This window comes from Phyllobates terribilis, unplaced genomic scaffold, assembly GCF_046119375.1.
Source record: "Phyllobates terribilis strain yellow unplaced genomic scaffold, ASM4611937v1 Scaffold_3__8_contigs__length_932513732, whole genome shotgun sequence".
NCBI classification, from domain to species: Eukaryota; Metazoa; Chordata; class Amphibia; order Anura; family Dendrobatidae; genus Phyllobates; species Phyllobates terribilis.
Genome location: NW_027362763.1, coordinates 228114083 through 228135467, shown reverse-complemented (window position 1 = coordinate 228135467; position 21385 = coordinate 228114083). Strand labels below are relative to the sequence as shown.

The 21385-nt window shown below is 39.8% G+C and overlaps 1 long non-coding RNA gene across 2 annotated transcripts in view; it reads left to right on the top strand.

Annotated features, from left to right (window-relative positions):
- The window catches only part of LOC141258051 (uncharacterized), a 45880-nt gene extending 26803 nt beyond the window's left edge, over positions 1-19077 (top strand). Inside the window, exons 4-5 of one of the 2 annotated variants that reach the window (XR_012318180.1) lie at positions 1514-1622; positions 18949-19077. This is a non-coding gene — a long non-coding RNA (uncharacterized lncRNA). Of the gene's footprint in view, positions 1-1513; positions 4623-18948 lie in introns of those variants that run through there. The other variant, XR_012318179.1, reaches the window with a different exon arrangement.
- The last annotated feature ends 2308 nt before the right edge of the window (positions 19078-21385 follow it).

Sequence of the window (21385 nt, the reverse complement as noted above, 5' to 3'; positions counted from 1 at the left end):
TCTATAAATGTTATGTGAGGAGTGATGAATTTCCCACTTTGAGGAGACATGCAGTGTAATATATCTGTGTTCAGAAAAAATACGTTCTAGACTGATGCAAACCTGGAAAAACATAATCAATTTGATCTAACATCACACATCTTGCCAAACCGCAGCAGTTCCAGCCATCATATTAGGGGTGAGTTAATTAAATGTCTGACCAAATATAGCAGGATAATTTTTAAGTTGATAATTTTGTATGGCTCGCAATTGATGTTATAAATATACAAATGGTCCTTGACAGAAATTTTTTTTCCCCAAGCATGAGTATTTTTACAGAAACAATGCTCTTTCTGACTATGAAAATGTGCAAACAATATTAAGCAAATTCTGTACCTTTTCAAAACATCAATATAGTCCTAATATTTGGATAAATTACCATATTTTTCAAACTATAAGATGTACTTTTTTCCTCCAAAATTTTGGAGGAAAATGGGGGGTGCGTCTGATAGTCCAGATGTACCTTATCGCATAGTCTTATTGTAGTCTGGCTGTAGCTGTGTATGGGCGGGAAGCAGCAGCGGCGGTAGAGGAGCGGGTCACAGGAGGCAGGAGCTGGTGGCTGGGCGATCATGTGTGCCGCTGTTAAAGAAAATGAATATTCACTGCTCCCACGCCCATAGTCCCACCCACCTCTATGCTCTGAAGCCAGCACCAAGAGGTGGTAGGGACTATGGGTGTGTGGAGCAGTGAATATTCATTTTCTTTAATAGCGGGCACAAGTGATCACTGAGCCTCTGCAGAAGTAGGCGGCTGCGGCTAACAGTGTGCCCACTAATAAAGAGAATGAATATTCACTGCTCCTCAAGCCCATAGTCTTGGGCATGGGTAGCAGTGAATATTACGCCAGCTGACCTCAGCATGTGGGTGTGCATGGCAGTGACGTCATGTGCTGCTTACATGCTTAAATCAGCTGCTAGCATCAGAACAGAATGCCTTTGGAGAAGAGGGAAGGTGAGTAGAATCCTTTATTTTTTATGCGTGCAGAGTGATGGGTGCCATATATAAAAGGATGGGGATGGGGGCCATGCATACCAGGATGGGGTACCATGTATACCAGGATGGGGATGGGGGGCCGTGTATACCAGGATAGGGTACCATGTATACCAGGATGGGGATGGGGGGCCATGTATGTCAGTATGGGGGACCTTGTATACCAGGATGGGCGGGAGATGTATATCAGGATGGGGGGCCATGTATAGTATGGAAATGGATAAACAGAGGTCACTGGAATACTATTCCCTTGGTAGCTTGAATCCTATTGATATGCCTCACAATTCTCAGAAATAATCTTTTAAGTGTGTTATCTACTTCAGCGTTCTGCTATAGTGAATAATACTGACCAATTGATTTAGTTCTGATACATATCTTATTATGAACTAATCCACAAAACATGACGTAAGACGAAACTTGCTTGATAGAAATAACTTAATGTGTTCATTTCTTTTATTTTCCCTTTTTTTTTTTTTTACAGAAATCTCAGCCTCTACCTCTCCTTACCAGTCATATGTACTGAAGTTATTTATAGATATATTAATCAGACCACAGAAGAAAATATGCAGTAAAGGAACAATCAGGAAAATGTATGACCTTGCTGGGTGAGATGAAAAACTATAAAAAGCAGACCCTCTAATAAAAGAGATTGGCAGAGAAAAATATGCATCTTTTATATGGATTGCTATCAGACAGTTATCTTTTTAACATTTTAATCACATTTTACAGATTTTCTATTTCAGAATATATTTGTGCTCACATATATGAATGACTATGCTAAATAGATGTATGGTAAATATTCATATAGAAATATTAGAGATGAGCAAATCAATTCAATGTTAATTTGGTGAAATTTCCTTAAACCGGCGAATTGGAGCAATTTGCCATTTACTTTGTACAAATCACCTAAAATCTATGGCCATATTAAACAATGCAGACTGATGAACCAGTCAAGGATGCATCACATAATGGCAGGCTTCTCAATAGTAGATATCACTTGATGGGGTAAAGCATACTCAATCAGGAGGGACTATTATAGCCTGTATAAAAGCAGATGATGGAAATGCAGCTGCCATGTTGTGGTGAATTTGTATCACGAGAGAACGTCACAGCTCACAGCTTAGCAGTAGAGATAGGGAGAGAAAGTCAAAAACACTGAAGAAATTATATAGGTACAGATAGTGTGTTACAGCACAGCTGAGAAGAACTCATAGGCATGCATGTTGAGGTCATTTTGACATTACTAAGGCTGTTTGTGTTACAGAGCTTCAAATACGTTGGACTGCCCTATGACGTCTCAGAGTGTTACACACGTCTTTTCAGATATTTATTTCCAAGGCAATTGTAGGTTGTATAATAATTTTGACCTAAGTTTTCCAAAGCTAGCAAAGCTAGCAAATTCAAATTTTCGAAGATTTGTTCATCAATAATAAATACAGACTCACAATGCATATAACAAAGAGATATAATAGGAATGTGATTAAATTTTTCCAGAATAAAAAGTATAAACAATTTTTGTGCAAAAGTCTTAGCAAATTTGTGTAAATTGGTTTTGTTCCTTTTCGACAACATTTTTTTTTATAGACTAACATAGCCCTAATTATTGCTGGGAGCTGACTATTGACTGTAAGAAAAATGAAGTATCACTCAATTCCCATTTTAACTGTTGGATTTTATGTGTAATAGACAAGCTGGGTTATCTAGAGTGAGAGATTATTTTTCTAACCACTCTGTTTAACCCCTTTACAACCCAAGGTGGTTTGCATGTTAATGACCAGGCCAATTTTTACAATTCTGACCACTGTCAATTGATGAGGTAATTACTGTGGAACGCTTCAACGGATCCCCCTGATTCTGAGAATGTTTTTTCCTTACATATTGTACTTCATGATTGTGGCAAAATTTCTTCGATATCACTTGCGTTTATTTGTGAAAAAAACTGAAATTTGGCGAAAATTTTAAAATGTTGCAATTTTCAAAATTTTAATTTTTATGCCCTTAAACCAGACAGATATATCACACAAAAGGATTAAAAGTTTACCAGTGATTTCTCATTTTTCCAACAAAATTTACAAAACCATTTTTTTAGGGACCACAAGGGAAGGAGCGCCATTTGACTTTTTGATTGTAAAATTTTGAATGAAGAACATCATCATGGACAGGTTCATACACTCCCTTTCAAGGCCGATGCAGTCCTAGGTGGCCCAGGGAGATCCCCGAAATGCCAATGACCTGTGGGCCTCGTGGAAAGGTACCAGCTGCTCGACAGTTCCTTGGGGAAGCATGCGGTCTTAACATCTCCGTACTGGGGTTTCCAAAGGAGTGTTGACACCCAAAAGAGGGGAACTAGTCCACATTTGGGGTGCGTCCAAGGGCCCAGGAAGCATCTGAGTTGTTTCTAAAGGCCCAATTTTATAACGTAATTTGCTGGAGGTGTCACACCTCGGGTCACATGCTCGCCTATTGCACCATGACCACAGAGCCGATGGAGTGCAGTATTAGCTGGTGCTCCTCGTAATATGCATATCCTGCCTGCAGTGTAGACACTCAACCCGGCGAGGGGCCACAGGTATGTCCTGTGTCAGTGAACGGAGTCCAAATGTCTTGTTTGTTGGACTTGCTCAGGAAGTATGGTAACCCTAGTGAGGGCCACACTTCCTCATCAGCTGACTCCTGGGAAGATGTAGACGCCCCCTGTTTCCATGGTCTGATAGATTCTACTGCACATGCGCCACTGTCGGCGTCATTTTGCTGGAGCCAAATTTTTTCTTTAAAGACCACAATATTAACTGCACAAACACAGTATTTAAAATAGGAGGCAGGCATCATTCTGATTTAAGCCAGAATGATGACGATGAGGCCAGCGCAGCAAAGAAAAGACCCACCCACAGGCCCACCCCAGAGCAAGTGCATCTCATTAACTCAAAATTACAAACACAGATTAAACAAAAAATACAAGATGGATTTCTTGAACCCAGCTATCATTTTAATCAATGTAACAGTGCCAACCTGACAATGCCTGTTGTTTACATAGCAGATGACAGGTTTACTTTAATAAGGTCGTTGAGAAGGGCGGCCAAGACTGGACCTGTCTGCTGCCATACCTGTTATTCTCCATCAGAGAAGTCCCACAGGCCTCTACGGGGTTTCCCCGTTTGATTTGCTGTATGGCTGACACCCCTGTAGGCTCCTGGATATAGTAAAGGAGACCTAGGAAGCAGAGGCTACACCCTACAGAAGTGTGATCGAGCATGTCACCCAAATGCAAGAAAGAATTGCTGAAGTGATGCCCATCGTGAGATAGCACCTCCTTCAGGCACAAGAGGCGCAGTCATGGATGTACAACCAGTCAGAAAGGGTGAGACAGTTCTGCCCTGGAGATCGGGTACTAATACTACTACTCGCACGCCTCCTGAAGAAGCTAATGCGAAACGTGCGCGTCGGGTCATGAAGCAGGAGCGTATGGGATTTTTTTGATGATCTAATTGTGAATTATTTATTATGTGTTGACATTAATGTTTGATACTCCACTTCTTATCGGAGGATTGACTCTGGTAATTGGCATATCGGTTAGAGGGGAACCTATTTATTGGCTGTGTTATTCTATGTGCTCAAGGCACGAGAACACTGCTGTTTCCCTCACCTGATATGCTGCTCTCTGTGATTTGCCCCGTCATGTGGAACACACAGGTCAACCTTGGGTGTTTCTTTGTTTTTCATTGATTGATTAAATCATGTTGGAACTTTATTGATTGTATTTACAAAGAACACTGCTGTGGAAACATTTTCCACCATGAAATTTTGATGAAGGACGATATTAGCCCGATTTGCATTATTTTTCATCTGATACCCCCCCCAAAGACTAAAAAGCTCCTATTGTGTCTTCCCTTGATTGGTACCTTTCCCTTTTATTTTTTTATTATTTATTTTTATACATGTTTCAAATAAAATATTCATTTTAATATTCCTTTTGTTACTCCTTCTTTACTTGGTGATCATTATGCACATCCGTAAAAATCTGTATATATAATTGATATTGGGAGTACTACTATTTCTTTATATATTTGGACTACCTGTGTGAAATTTACTAGTACCCATGGTAGAGAGCATATTTCTGGCCAAATGACGGACCACCTACGAAGTGGTTGAAAAGATTGGTGAAGTCAATTATAATGTTCACCAACCAGAGAGAAAGAAGCCCTACTAGGTACACCACATCAATCTGATCATGCAATGGCGAGATAGAGACCCCAAGGAAGCTCCATGTTTGCTGGTTAAGGCTGAAGATGACATGAAACATGTCAAGGTGGCAGAGATGCAGTCACCTGCCCAGAAGCAGCAGTGCCAAGAATTGTTTAATCAGAACAGAGACCTTTTTTCGAAGTTGCCAGGTTATACTCAGGTCATAGAACATGAAGTCCTCACAGAGCAACATGTGCAGGTGAATTTGTAGCCATATTGAATTCCCAAAGTCCACAGAGAGATAATCTTAAAGGAGGTGAAACAAATGTTGGACCTAGCTGTCATTGAAGAGTCCAAAAGTGGCTGGTCCAGTCCCTTTGTCTTAGTGCCGAAACCAGATGGACAATGGCTGTTCTGCAATGACTATCGGAAGCTGAATGAAGTCTCTAAATTTGACACATTTCCAGTGCCCCATTTCGACGAGCTCATTGAAAGGCTAGGGCCAGTCTGGTACATTAAAACTCTGGACCTCACAAAAAGGTATTGGCTTATTCCCCTCTCCAAGGATGCAAAGGAGAAGACGGCCTTATAAACCCCAGATGGGTGTTTCCAGTATGTCAGCATGCCATTTGGGTGGCAAGCAGCTCCAGCCACCTTCCTGAGAGCCATGGACTGAATCCTAGCTCCCCACAAGAACTTTGCAGCAGCCTACCTGGATGACATTGTGATCTTTAGCCAGGATTGGGGAAGTCATCTAGGCATAGTCTAGGCAGTATTTGATGCTTTAAGGAAAGTGGAGTTTTCCATTATTCCGAAGAGATGTGCCATGGTAATGTAGGAAGCAAAGTACTTGGGATAATGTCGTAGGCTGGGGCGAAATCAAACCCTAAACCTCTATAAACAGTGAAATGCTGATGGTTTTAATTATGTTAATTGTTTATTTCTTACAGGCATCCTACAAGAAAAAGGTTGTAAGATTAGGTTGTTATCAATGTTTATGAACGTTATACCAATTGAATAAGGTTGATGCAATCCACAATTGGTCACAACTGCTCTCAAAGAACCAGATCATAGCGTTTATGGGCATCGTGGGTTACTACCTTTTGGATTATCCCTAACGTCACCATGAAAGCGGTACCTCTGACGGACCTCCTTAAGGGTGCAAAGTCGGCCATGGCCAAGCAGTATCCAGAAGCTGAGACAGCGTTCCAGGAACTGAAGCTAGCCATGTGTAAACAGCCAGTATTGGTTACTCCAGAATTTCCAAGGAGTTTGTGCTCCAGACGGATGCATCAGATGTCGGATTAGGTACAGTTTTGTCTCAGGAAGTGAAGGCGAAGAACACCTGATAATATACCTGAGTTGGATACTGTCTACCTGTGAAAAAAATTACTCTATCGTGGAGAAGGAGAGTTTGACCATCAAGTGGGCATTGGACACTTTAAGATACTGTCTATTTGGCAGGAGGTTCAGGCTAGTGTCAGACCATGCTCCACTGAGGTGGAAGTGGGAGAAGAAGGGGAACAATTCCCGAGTGACCAAGTGGTTCCTAGCACTTTAGGATTTTAGATTTCATGTAGAGCATAATCCCGGGAAACTACTTGACAATGTTGATGCTCTGTTTGATGAAGGTGCCAACCCCCCTGGCTTTTGGAAGAGGGGATGGTATGTAAGATGGCTGCCGGACAGGTCCTCGAGGGGAGATATGTATCAACAAGGCTTGTAGCCTCAGTTATGCAAGCCTGGAAAAGCAGGCTCCAGCACGTATAATGCTGAGAGAGGTAATAGGGCGTGTCCAGGGCGGGTTTGCCAGCAGTCAAAGAGATGGATGGTATTGGCTGTTCACATAGCTTCACCCCAGGATGTGGGGTGTCCAGCTGTATAAGGAAGTCCAGCTGTATAATTAATGTGATGTGTGCAAAGTGAAAAGACCTTGTTTGTGTGACTCAGTCTCTACTAAAGGCTAAATAAAGGTCTAACATTTAAACAAGTGAGCCTGTGCTATGTATGGTCTGTTTATTTTTTGTTTTGATTCTATTATACTTGTTGTACCCAGAAGAGGCTGTTTTGTTGTGTTAAGCTGGACAGTTTATGGACATTTAATAAATTACACGTTTCTTTTGAACCAACAAACTGGATCCTTATGTGTGTACCAGCTCTACTTGAGAGCCGAGCCCTTACAATGGGCTTTCAATATCAGATTGGGGGGAGTCAGTCAGATGTTATAAGTGCTGTCATTAGCTAGATGCAAACACTTTGGGCCCAGTTCATTATTGCGTCTGCACCTTTTTTTGTCTAGTTTTTAGTGGTTTTTTTTTGCCTTATTCTTTTTTTCATTTGTGCCTTAATAAATCAATTTTATATGTTTAGGCCTGTTTTGTTTTATGTTTATCACTGTGGACTAAGTTTTTGGTTTCCAGATGTTTTCGGCTGATTCATCAATTGCAACTTTTTAAAAAGTTTTAAAAATTTTTGTGCAAATGAACTCCAGTACCTCCCACTCCATCTTTGAGTGATTATTAGTGATCGGCGAACCCGTGACTGTTTGGGTTCGGCTAATTGAGTCAAACACCGAACAGTTTAGTAAAAGTTCGGGTTCGGTTACCAGAACAGTACTCGAACCCCGAATCCGAACAAGGACCCCATTCATGTGAATGGGGGAGCCGAATGTACCTAGTTTACCGCACTGTCATTTGCGTGACAGCGCTGGAAGCACAGGCTCTGATCGGAGGTAATAGCATTACCGCGATTAGAGCACTGGGGGATCATGCTGACAGGTGTCGCGCCAAGCTACAATCCAGCCTGCCATCCAGATGTAGCAGAGCTGGACACATCGTGGGACACATGAATGTTCCTCATGCCTGAAAGGTAAGGATGAGGTTGCTTTATTATTTTACTCTCATTGCAGATGACAATGGCTTCAACTGGAATGGTCATGATGGTAAGTATAGTTTAATTTAGAACATTAAAAGGTGTCTATTTGTATCAGCCCCCAGATGTCTGCTTAGCCTTTTCTGGCTGTTAAGATGTGGGTTCCCCCTGTCTTTTTTTTGGGGAGTCCCCCATTTTAATAGCCAGTAAAGGCTAAGTATTCAGCTGGGGGCTGATATTAGTAACCTGTGAAGCTCCATGGGTATTACCCCCTTCCCAGGCTAAAAACATCAGCCCCAGCTGTACGCTTTCCCTCTGCTGGTTAATAAAATTACGGGGGACCCCACGCCACCCCACTATACTTATCATCACGCACAATCCAGTTGAAGCCATGGTCACCTGCAATGAAAGTAAAATAATAAAGCAACCTCATCCTTACCTTTCCAACGTGAGGAACATCCATGTGTCCCACAACATGTCCAGCTCTGCTACATCTGGATGGCAGGCTGGATTGCAGCTGGATGCGGCCATCCAGCCTGCCATCCTGCAGAGACACTGAGGAACACAAGCATACTTGCCCTCCTCAGTGACTTGCAGTGCCGTCAATGAGCTGAGCTGAGTTCATTGACGTCAGTGCAATTGTGGGAAAATACTTACCGCGTATGCACTGACCTCATTTGCCGGCACTGAGCGTCAGTGTATTGCCGGCTACTGATTAGAGCGGTCACATTTTACGATGTGGCCATTCTATTCATGGGATCGTCGTGTGAGCCTCTATATTTGGACTGTGACATACAGTTGAGGATGAGGTTGGTTTATTATTTTACCTTTATTACAGGTGATCATGGGCTTCGGGGATTAGCTGTAAGGTGAGTATATGGTGTTTTTTTATTTTTTGCAGGGGCGGAGAACATCGGGGACAAGGTGTAGGTGTACTGTGTTTTATTTTTATTTGAATTTTTTAATTAATTTTAACTTTTTTTTTTTTCATTTCAGCACAGGTGCTGGCAGATGAGAGACTACTGCTCCCACCCAGCATCGCCTGCTATTTCCTAAGGCAGCAGGCGCCAGCTGATGGTGGTAGTAGTCCCATCAGCCAGCGCCTATGATCTACGGTAAGCTATTTACTGTTGGTCACTGTCACAGCTGTGGGATCATGCTGACACTTGTCAGCATGATGCCACAGCGCCCTGACCATGGTAATGTTGACCGCCTGTGCTTCCTGCGCTATCACCCTATCACCCAAGTGACAGCGCGAGAAACACCCGAATCCAAAAAGTAACATGGACTTCCTGAGGAAGTCCGTGTTCAGGGTCCGTGTCCAAACAGTAGGTGTTCAGTATGGACCCCGAACTTTACTATTCGGGTTTGCCCATCACTAGTGATAATATATACACTGCTCGAAAAAATAAAGGGAACACTCAAATAACACATCCTAGATCTGAATGAATGAAATATTTACATATACACATTTGTGGCCTGCTGGAAGTCATTTTGAAGGGCTCTGGCAGTGCTCCTCCTGTTCCTCCTTGCACAAAGGCGTAGGTAGCGGTCCTGCTGCTGGGTTGTTGCCCTTCTACAGCCCCCTCCACATCTCCTGGTGTACTGGCCTGACTCCTTGTAGCACCTCCAGCCTCTGGACACTACGCTGACAGACACAGCAAACCTTCTTGCCACAGCTCGCATTGATGTGCCATCCTGGATGAGCTGCACTACCTGAGCAAATTCTGTGGGTTGTAGAGTCCGTCTCAAGCTACCACGAGTGTGAAAGCACAACCAACATTCAAAAGTGACTAAAACATCAGCCAGAAAGCAATGGTACTCAGATGTGGTCTGTGGTCCCCACCTGCAGAACCACTCCTTTATTGAGTGTGTCTTGATAATTGCCAATAATTTCCATCTATTGTCTATTCCATTTGCACAACAGCATGTGAAATTGATTGTCAATAAGTGTTGCTTCCTAAGTGGACAGTTTGATTTCACAGAAGTTTGATTTACTTGGAGTTATATTCTGCTGTTTAAGTGTTCCCTTTATTTTTTTGAGCAGTGTATAATATTTTTCACAAATTTTGAAGAAAACTTTTTACACCAAAAAGTCGCAATTAGAGGAACATGTGACTTTTTGCAATGAAAAGTCGTGAAAAACGTTAGTAGTAGAAAAATTGCTGCACTGCTCGACAGTGGTGCTCGAGTAGGGGCCAAACCCGTACTATGCTATAGAGTAATCTCGGCACTCAAAAGTTCATTAACCCCTTTACCCCCGAGGGTGGTTTGCACGTTAATGATCAGGCCAATTTTTACAATTCTGACCACTGTCACTTTATGAGGTAATTACTCTGGAACGCTTCAGCGGATCCCCCTGATTCTGAGACTGTTTTTTCGTGACATATTGTACTTAATGAATATGGAAAAATTTCTTTGATATCACTTGCGTTTTTTTGTGAAAAAACAGAAATTTGGCGAAAATTTTGAAAATTTAGCAATTTTCAAAATTTGAATTTTTATGCCCCCCAAATCAGAGAGATATGTCACACAAAATACTTAATAAATAACATTTCCCACATGTCTACTTTACATCAGCACAATTTTGGAACCAAAAATTTTTTTTGTTAGGGAGCTATAAGGGTTAAAATTTGACCAGCGATTTCTCATTTTTCCAACAAAATTTACAAAACCATTTTTTTAGGAACCACATCACATTTGAAGTCACTTTGAGAGGTCTTTATGACAGAAAATACCCAAAAGTGACACCTCCTCTTCCGGCCTTCAGCGCTGTCTGCCGTGGCTTCCAGGATGTTGCCATGACGACCCGATGTCGTCATGACAACATCCGGGTCACCAGACAGCAGGAAGATTTTTTGGACATGCGCAGTGCATCTCCAAACTATCTTCTCCCTGTCCAGCGCTGGCAGCCTGCATGGCACAGGGATGATGCTCTATTCCTGTGCTATGCAGGCGATCAGAGAAAAAAAAGTGAAAGTCCCATAGTGGGACAAAGTAAAAAAGTAAAAAAAAAGTCATAAAGTGAAAAAAAAAAAAAAAATTGTAAAAATATAAAAAAAAAAAAAAAATAATAATCCACCAAAAATAAAAATATAATGTACCCATCAAAAAATATTATTATAAAAAAAAACAAAAAAAACAATAAAAGTACACATATTTGGTATCGCCACGTCCGGAACGACCTGACCTATAAAACTGTCCCACTAGTTTACCCCTTCAGTGAACACGGTAAAGAAAATAAATAAAAAACGAAGCAAAAAACAATGCTTTATCATCATACCGCCAAACAGAAAATGGAATAACACGCGGTCAAAAAGACAAATATAAATAAAAATGGTACCGCTGAAAATGACATCTCGTCCCGCAAAAAACAAGCTGCCATACAGCTCCATCAGCCAAAAAATAAAAAAGTTATAGCTCTCAGAATAAAGCGATGCTAAAAAATAATTTTTTCTATAAAATTGCTTTTATTATGTAAAAGTGCAAAACATAGAAAAACTATATAAATGTGGCACCGCTGTAAACGTACTGACCTGAAGAATAAAGCTGCCTTATCAATTTTACCACACGCGGAACAGAATAAAAAATAAAAATAAAAAAATTCCTGAATTGTTGTTTTTTGTTTATTCTGCCTCCCAAAAATCGGAATAGAAAGCGATCAAAAAATGTCACGTGCCTGAAAATGGCACCAATAACAACGTCAACTCATCCGACAAAAAACAAGCCATCACATGACTCTGTCTGCCAAAATCAGGAAAAATTATAGCTCTCAAAATATGGCGATGCAAAAACTAGATTTTACAAAAAATGTGTCTTTTAGTGTGTGACAGCTGTCAGTCATAAAAACCCCATATGATTCTGGTATCGCTGTAGTCTCACCGACCCGAAGAATAAGGTCGTCTAATCACTTATACCGCACGAGGAACGGCGTAAAAAATAAACTGTCGGGTTAGGGTTGTGCTAGGGTTAGGGTTGGGCTAGGGTTAGGGCTAGGGTTAGGGCTGGGTTTGGGGTTAGGGTTGTGATGGGGTTGGGATTTTTTCAAAAGTAATAAAAAAAGATGACGATATGGCGACTAGTGTTGAGCGCAAGAAAAAATGAAAAAGTGGAAAAAAAAACCCTTTTTCATTTTTACGAATCAATTTGTAGAGCACCTGGGAGTTCCAAGTGCTCATTATGCATCTAGATAGGTGCCTTGGGTGGTCTAGTTTCCAAAATGGGGTCACTTGTGGGAGAGCTCCAATGTTTAGGCACACAGGGGCTCTCCAAAGGCGACATGGTTCCAATTTGTTAGCGGACACCATGTCGCGTTTGGAGAGCCCCTGTGTGCCTAAACATTGGAGCTCCCCCACAAGGGACCCTATTTTGGAAACTAGACCACCCAATGCACCTATCTAGATGCATAGTGAGCACTTGGAACCCCCAGGTGTTTCATAAATTGAGTTGTAAAAATGAAAAAGTGGAAAAAAAAACACTTTTTCATTTTTACGAATCAATTTGTGAAGCACCTGGGGGTTCCAAGTGCTCATTATGCATCTAGATAGGTGCCTTGGGTGGGCTCGCTTCCAAAATGGGGTCACTTGTGGGAGAGCTCCAATGTTTAGGCACACAGGGGCTCTCCAAAGGTGACATGGTTCCAATTTGTTAGCGGACACCATGTCGCGTTTGGAGAGCCCCTGTGTGCCTAAACATTGGAGCTCCCCCACAAGGGACCCTATTTTGGAAACTAGACCACCCAATGCACCTATCTAGATGCATAGTGAGCACTTGGAACCCCCAGGTGTTTCATAAATTGAGTTGTAAAAATGAAAAAGTGGAAAAAAAAACACTTTTTCATTTTTACGAATCAATTTGTGAAGCACCTGGGGGTTCCAAGTGCTCACTATGCATCTAGATAGGTGCCTTGGGTGGTCTAGTTTCCAAATTGGGGTCACTTGTGGGGGAGCTTCAATGTTTAGGCACATCAGGGGCTCTCCAAACGCAACATGGCGTCCGCTAATTATTCAAGCAAATTTTACAATCAAAAAGTTAAATGGCGCTCCTTCCTTTCCGAGCCCTGCCGTGTGCCCAAACAGTGTTTTTTCCCCACATGTAGGGTATACGAGTGCCCAGGGGAAAATGCACAACAAATTTTGGGGTCCATTTTTTCTTGTTACCCCTGTGAAAATAAAAAAAATTGGTTCTAAAGTAACATTTTTGTGAAAAAAGTTAAATGTTCATTTTTTTCTTCCACATTCCAAAAATTCCTGTGAAGCACCTGAAGGGTTAATAAAGTTCTTGAATGTGGTTTTGAGCACCTTGAGTGGTGCAGTTTTTAGAATGGTGTCACTTTTGGGCATTTTCTGTCATAAAGACCTCTCAAAGTGACTTCAAATGTGATGTGGTCCCTAAAAAAATGGTTTTGTAAATTTTGTTGGAAAAATGAGAAATCGCTGGTCAACTTTTAACCCTTATAGCACCCTAACAAAAAAAATTTTGGTTCCAAAATTGTGCTGATGTAAAGTAAACATGTGGGAAATGTTATTTATTAAGTATTTTGTGTGACATATCTCTCTGATTTAAGGGCATAAAAATTCAAATTTTGAAAATTGCAAAATTTTCAAAATTTTCGCCAAATTTCCATTTTTTTCACAAATAAACGCAAGTGGTATTGAAGAAATTTTTCCAAAATCATGAAGTACAATATGTCACGAAAAAGCAGTCTCAGAATCAGGGGGATCCATTGAAGCGTTCCAGAGTAATTACCTCATAAAGTGACAGTGGTCAGAATTGTAAAAATTGGCCTGGTCATTAACGTGCAACGGGGGTAAAGGGGTTAAGTGGTGAAAAAAAAAATCCAAAGTCTGCTAACAAAAAAAAAAAGTCGCCATTTTCCGAGACCTGTAGCATCTCCATTTTTTGTGATCTAGGGCTACGTGAGGACTTATTTTTTGTGCACCAAGCTGACATTTTTATTGATACCATTTTGGGGTAGATCTGATGTTTTGATCGCCCGTTATTGTATTTTATTGCAATGTTGCGACGACCAAAAAAACATAATTCTGGCGTTTAGAATTTTTTTCTCGTTACGCCGTTTACCGATCGGATTAATTCTTTTTTTATATTGATAGATCGGGCGATTCTAAACACGACGATACCAAATATGTGTATGTGTGTTTTTTTTTTTATTGTTTTATTTTGAATGGGGCGAAAGGGGGAAGATTTAAACTTTTATATTTTTTTATTTTTTAATATTTTTAAAAACATTTTTTTTTTACTTTTTGCTTGCTCCATGGGAAACTAGAAGCAGCACTTGCCTGATCGACCACTGGGCGGCGCTCATAGCAATCAGGACATGACAACCACAGGGGACTGCTGCAGATCCCAGGTTGTCATGCCAATCCATCCGTGACCCACGATCGTGTGACGAGGTCACCGATGGGTGGGTTAAGTGACGCGCATCCGGTTTGCACGAGTTAAATGCCGCTGTCAGAGATTGACAGTGGCATTTAACTAGTTAACAGCCGCGGATGGATCGCGATTCCACCTGCGGCTGTTGCGGGCACAGGTCAGCTGTATAAATCAGCTGACATGTGCCCGGTCAGTGCGGGCTCAGTGCTGGAGCCCGCACTGAACTGGAGGTTCCGACGTGGTGCATACTATTATGTACCACTTTGGAAAGGGGTTAATGAACGGGCTCGCTGAAGTGTGATGCGACAAATTAATTAAGAGGCCTTTTCAATTTAATGAATTAGGCTCATCTTTTATCTGGTGAGCACTTTCGCTAGAAATACTACTCCAGTCAGAGACTGATGTACATTTTTGGAGTAAGTTACGCCAATAAAATTGTGTAACTTTTCATACTGGCATAGCTAGCTGGGACTGGCATGAAAATGCCAAAGGTCACAATATTTTTGTGCAACTCCTGAGGTGCGCAAAAAAAATGCGACTTATTAAGGTGTTTTATCCCAGAATTCTGGAGTAAACACCTTAATGGTCAGCCCCTAAGTGTTTTTACTCTTCCTATGCCATCTTTCACAATATACATCCTAACTATCAAATTTTGAACTGCCCTTTAGTTGCTGGACAAAGTAAAGTAAGTTCATAATGGAGTCATCATAATACAGGAGATAGTAATATGACTTAACAAGCACCACTCAATAGTTTTTTTTATTGCAGCACTGGAGTAGTGCTTCTAATCTAAGGTTCCTGATCCTAGTCTTATATTTACTTACCTCCGTCTTCACTTTCTATCAGCACCGCTCCGGTAAGTCTTCAGCAGGTTGTGACCTACTGGACCTTTCCTGTATTTGCTGAGTGAGCGGGAGGTCCCTTTTCAATGCAAGTCTATGTGAGCCTCATTCTGTTTCTCATAGACTTACATTGAGCACTTGTGACCGTTCCTTTGACTTCCGGTCAGTCAGACTTTGCAGTCACAAGATGGTGCCGCGGGACCAGAGTGGCATAAAAAAAGGTGAAGATGGGTGCAAGTAAGAATAAGACTATGATCAGGGACCTTAGGTTAGAAGCACCACTTCAGCGCTGCAATAAAAAACACAACAGACTTTAGATCCAGTTGTTAAAATGTGGTGCGGACGATATTAATACATTGTGACTTTCTATCCAGTGCCTGCTACATAAACCAAATGTTGCACTAAAGCTGCACACCACTTTATGACTCAAAATGAATAAATGAAGAATAAAAGAAAAATGAGGCAGAACTAATAATGTACATTAAAACTAAGTTAATCTTTAAAGCAAGTTTTCAAATGGAACAGATTAGGCTTACAGCAATGGGCATAAATTTGTTCAATGCTCCCTTTGGAACGTAGATTGATACATTTATTAAGAGTGCAGACCACTTCTTTCATTTGCTTGTATTATGAGGACATTTTTCAGTCAGGTGGTGCTGATGTTTCCTTTAGTGATTTAGAGTGTGTCACTAATGGGATTTTAAACCTCTTAGAAATGTGAGGAGGTAGCTTTCGTGTATCATTTTTATGTGAGGTGGGTCTTTACTCCTCTGTCTATTGTTAACTCCTAATTACACCACCTATTTAAATCACTGTTTTTAAGTCGAGCTTTGTAAGTAAAAGAGATAGTTATTGTGCTCTCTAGATTATTAAATGAAGAAGCCACCCTGTATGAATATTAAATTAGGCTAAAACTGGAGACTAGGGATTTCTTCAGAGTGAAGTGTCCAAGATGTATTCCAAACTGAATAGGTTTTAGAAAGTAACAATGAATAACACCAGTCTCTGCCTTAAGCTGATTGTAGGTGGATTTACTTAACTCAATGGTTCTCCATTAGAAGAATACCCTGATGTAGTAGATAAGATGAATAAGATTGTAATCTGTTTTTCAATTAAAATCCATGAATACTTCCATTAGTTATTTTAGTTTTTATCAAGCAAACAAGCATCAAACTATATTAAAATTATTAGATTGTGTCATGCAACACATCTTTTTGTTAAAATACAGACATTTCAATACATAGATAGGACTTTTATTCTTGTGTGCAATAAATGATTTGAAACTGAATCTCTCCTATAACTTACATGAGCTAAAATTGGTTAAATAGAAATACCAGAAGAATTTGACAAGTATATAACTATTTTGTGCACATGGAAACTCTGGATTTGGGGACTACCAGAATCCCTGTGCTCCATTTGATTAGACCGGTAGAGATGTTGCAACGAAATCTAAGATGTTCATAGTATTGTGTTATAGTGGGTGTTATTCAGACAATATTTTAAAATACTTAAAATACATGCAATATGTTAATTTGGATGCTCCCTCTTCTGATTGGCAAAAAATATCAAACAATTACCATTGAACTTGTGCACCAATAGAAATCAAAGAAAAGGAAACGTAACACTGCTTGGGAAATCACACAAGCTTTTGAACAGGGTCTTACGTTGCATTTACATTGCAAGATAATTGTGAACAAGTGTTGTTAAAAATGCTCATTTCATGATTGTCTTGCTGTGTAAACCGGCTGCCGATCATCTGACCAATTAGCAAACGTAAAGTAAAAGTAAAGAAATGGCTGTAATGGTGCTGCAATACTGTTTAAAATGTTACATTTGGTGAAGAAATCTGCTTTGTTGTTCTTCTTTAATCACCATTTGAAGTTTTCGGTGCACAGGGGCCGGACTGTAGTATGGGGCTTCTCCTTCCTGTCTGTAATTCCCCAGCCCTTCCGCCTGCCTCTGGTCTGTGAATGACAGGTCACTGCTGAGATTTCAAACAGAGGAGACAGGTCATTTAAAGACCAGAGACAGGTGGTTGGGCTGGGGAATCACAAACAGGGATGAGAAACCCCAGTGTACAGTCCGGCCCCTGTGCACCGAAATCTAATAAGCAGAAAACTTGAAAGGATGATTAAATAAGAGCAACAAAGTGGATTTCTTTACCAAAGGTATCAATGTAATCTGTATTACATCACTCTTACAGCCATGACTTTACTTTACATTACAAAAATTGTGCTGACAAGTTCTCTTTAAGTACAATTCTTTAAGCATCCTGTAGATGTTTTTGATCAAATTGTTTTGGTGAGAAATTCCTACAAAATCCGCTATTAAAAATTAGTTGAGAAGAAAATGAATTTAAAGTTGAATTTCAATTAAAAATAATTTAAGGAATTTTCAAACACATTTTTAAAATATCATATGCAGTATAAAAATAGATGATTTAATTGTATTTAAACTTTGTCTTCATGACAGCACGCTTGCTGCTTTTATAGCGAGCCAGTCACGGTGCTTGGTGAGCTGACATTTGTCAGCGTCTTGACAAGTATTAAACAAATGATAGACAGTTATTAACTCCTTAAGATAAAATACTTGTATATTACATATATAAGCCATGGGAAAAATCACTTGGTATTTTCCTTTGGCAACTGCTCATAATTTGATGGAAAATTGATTAATCACACATTTAACTCAATGCAAGATCCTCTGCACTGTAATAAATTATGGCCATTAATCAATAACTACAAAGTAATTCCGGGAGTCTGGAGACATGCTGGTTTCTAATAGAAAACTTGCGCTCAGGCCTTTCCGCCAGTGTCCACTTCATCTGAGGTATTTTGCACCTGCCTCAATCCAATTAGATGACATAATTAATGAACCTCAATGCACTTGATAATTTGTTACATAAAAGCAAAGAGTGTTTTGGCAGGTCCATTAAACTATGGTCCACAACACTTTCAAATAAATTGTAAAAAAAAAAAAATAGAAAGAAATAATAATGAAACACTCAAATGTCTTTTCTCAAAAATAAAAAAAATGATTAAAGACTAATAATAAAAACAATAAATAGTTATTTTGCTAAATAGGAAGAGATGCCATACAGAGTTGGTTAATAATATAGGTTGTTTACAGTATATAATAGATAATAATAGATAATGTCCTATTTTTTTAAGTGACTTAATGCACATTGTGGTCATTGTATATCCGGTTATATTCCTTGCAGTAGAGTTTATGAAGATAAGAGATAATCAACCTGCTGCTAATTCTGTCACTAGGAGACGCCATGAGCAGATTTTGTTTAGGGACCAAAAAACAATTAGCTGAGGATTATAGGACTAAAGGACCTTTCCTAGCTGTACCTGAAAAATACTTTGCCCATTTAATGCCTTCTAAGCTGTCATTGTGCTTGAACTTCAGTCCTGGTGATTAATGAAAAGCTGCAGGGCACAGCTAGAAGCTAAAGTCTCAATTATGAAAAAGCAGTAACTAGTTTAATGTGCTGATGCTTTTATATTTAAACTGACAGCTGTGAAAAATTGCAATATTTCCAATCATGCCTTAATAATGTATCATTAATTTATTGGCATGTCCGAAATACTTTTACTCCCACTGCTCTTTTTTTTCACTTTAGGCTTGTGGCATTTTAAATTTGTTGGGACGACAAAGTCTCTAAGAGGAACATTATTCACTCGGAGTCTGAAAACTAGAGAACTGGACAGGAATTGTATTTATATTAGCTATTCAGTAGATCTAATGGGCAAGGTATGAAGAATTGTGCTTAAACCAACACATTTTTTCAATGTACTTTGTTGTTACATTAATTGTAAAGAAAATAAACTACAAAGTATTGATAACTCATATTGTATTTGTGATGTAGGGTGTTTCACAATCAAACATGTGAAAACAAAGTTGTCTAGGGTTAAAATGTTTTCTACTGCAACACTCACTCTTAGGAAGCTTGTTCGAACCTCAACACGCACTAGGGCTACTGCAGTATGTTTCTTCTTTTATTTTATTCCAAGCTCCTTCAGCTTTACTCTTACTCTTCTAAGTATCAATAATAAATCCCTCATTTCACAGCAAATCTTGAAGACTCTACCGTACACAACTTCTTCTAGACTTCTCCTTAGCTTTTCCTCACTGTCTAGCAAAAGATAAAACAGGCAGAGCACCTCACATGGTTACAACACACTACACAATACAGAGGAAAGTTGTACTTTTGTGTGCTCTCAGTGTACAGTATTAACTCTATTCCTCCTGGGAGCCTTGAGCTTTCAATAATAGAAGTGAGGCCAGCACGGCTACAGTCATTGTTCAGTACACAGTGAACAGTGGCTGTAAGCACATCACCTGCACTGACTGACAGCTAGCTCTACACTGATGCATTGCTGAGCCGGCTGTCAGTCAGTGCCGGAGTGTGATTTAAGGCACCGCTCAGTATGATGCTGACTATGTACTGAGCGGTGACTGTAGCCACACTGGCCACGCCTTTATGACTGAAGTCCAAGAATGTTGGGTGGAATAGGGTTCAATTCCTCCTGGCAGCCAGGTTTTCAGTGAGGCTTTAGAACACAATTAACCTGTAGATTAACCTGACATCTGTAGGTTAATAGCATTTTTTTACATTACAGGTTCCCTTTCAGGTCTGATTTTTTTCTTGTTCTTGAAAAAAAATTGATAAATATTCATAATTGTGCTAGATTAGTTTCATCAGTATTTGGTCAGTATGTCCATTTTTATGATTAGTGATTCTCTCATATGCCAAAAATGTAAGATTGAAAAGCTTCTCCCACTCATTACAATGTTAAAAATGGACAGCATAGCGATTGTGCTTGGAGGGCATCCATATGCTATTTGTTCTTTTCACCAGCCCGCAGACTTGTATGGGCTATATTAATCCATGACTTGAATCAAAAATGGACATGTTGCCATGATTTTTTGTTTTTACACTGCTTTACCTGCAGCATTTTTATAACTCTGCGATCTCAGAGTTAAGCTTAGGCAGTAGAAATTGTAGAATCATAGTTAAATACACAATATTTTTTGGTAAGAGAAAAAGAGTGTGTTGACTCACTGTGGAGCATCTATAAGAGAATCAATTTTGAAAAGCCTATCCATCAAAGAGTGAAACATCAGCAAAGAGTGAAGAGGAGCCTGGTACGAGGAGCAGGGACCCACAAATCCAGCAGATGACCATCAGGAAGCTGCATAGGTGGGACTTTGGAGGTGATCTTTTATTATATATAGAGCTATTGTTTCATTTGTTTCTTGAGATTTGTTCTGCCCATACAGTTCATTTTTTTACTCTACAGAGTTCGTAGACCTCAGAGCATGATAAACGTCTTTTCTTAACAGCAACGAGGGCTCATTCAATTTGCATTGAATAAATTCAATGCAAATTGAATTATTCATTGCAAATTGAATTTCCCAACTGATTTTCAGTAATTAAGCTGAATTCAAATTTAGTTAGATTTGCTCAACTCTAATCTTAACCTAGTGGTCATCATCATAACTAAAGATGATCGAATATGCCAAGATTCCAATTCCGCAAATCGCGTCAATTTTACTGGGATACTCAATTTGCAACAAAAATTTTCAATGCAAATTGAATGTTCCTTTTTATGCTCTGGGGCCTCTCCAGACCTCAGAACATAATAAACCTAGGATGTAAAAAAATAAATTAATACTCACCACTCACATGTTCATCTGTTGCCGCAACCCATCATCTCCTCCAAACCTCTTATGAGTGAAGTGATTTTTCAGCAAAATGGCGGCTGCAATTGTCCACCATTTTGCTGAATTCATGTGGAGAAAATTACAAAAAATATCTGTATTATGAAGAATATAATACATTTCTATAAATTCTCTAGTCTTAACCAATCTTAACCATGGTGTTCCTTTATGCTAAAGTCAGACATATGATTGTATGATTGTGCCCACCTGGAAAAAGACAAGATGCTTGCATTGAGGCATCAAATACTTGTGCGTAACCAGTTGTTAGACAAACTACATGTCCCAGAATGCCTCAAAGGTTGCAGCTTCCTGATATGGGTGGCACACAAGCTTTT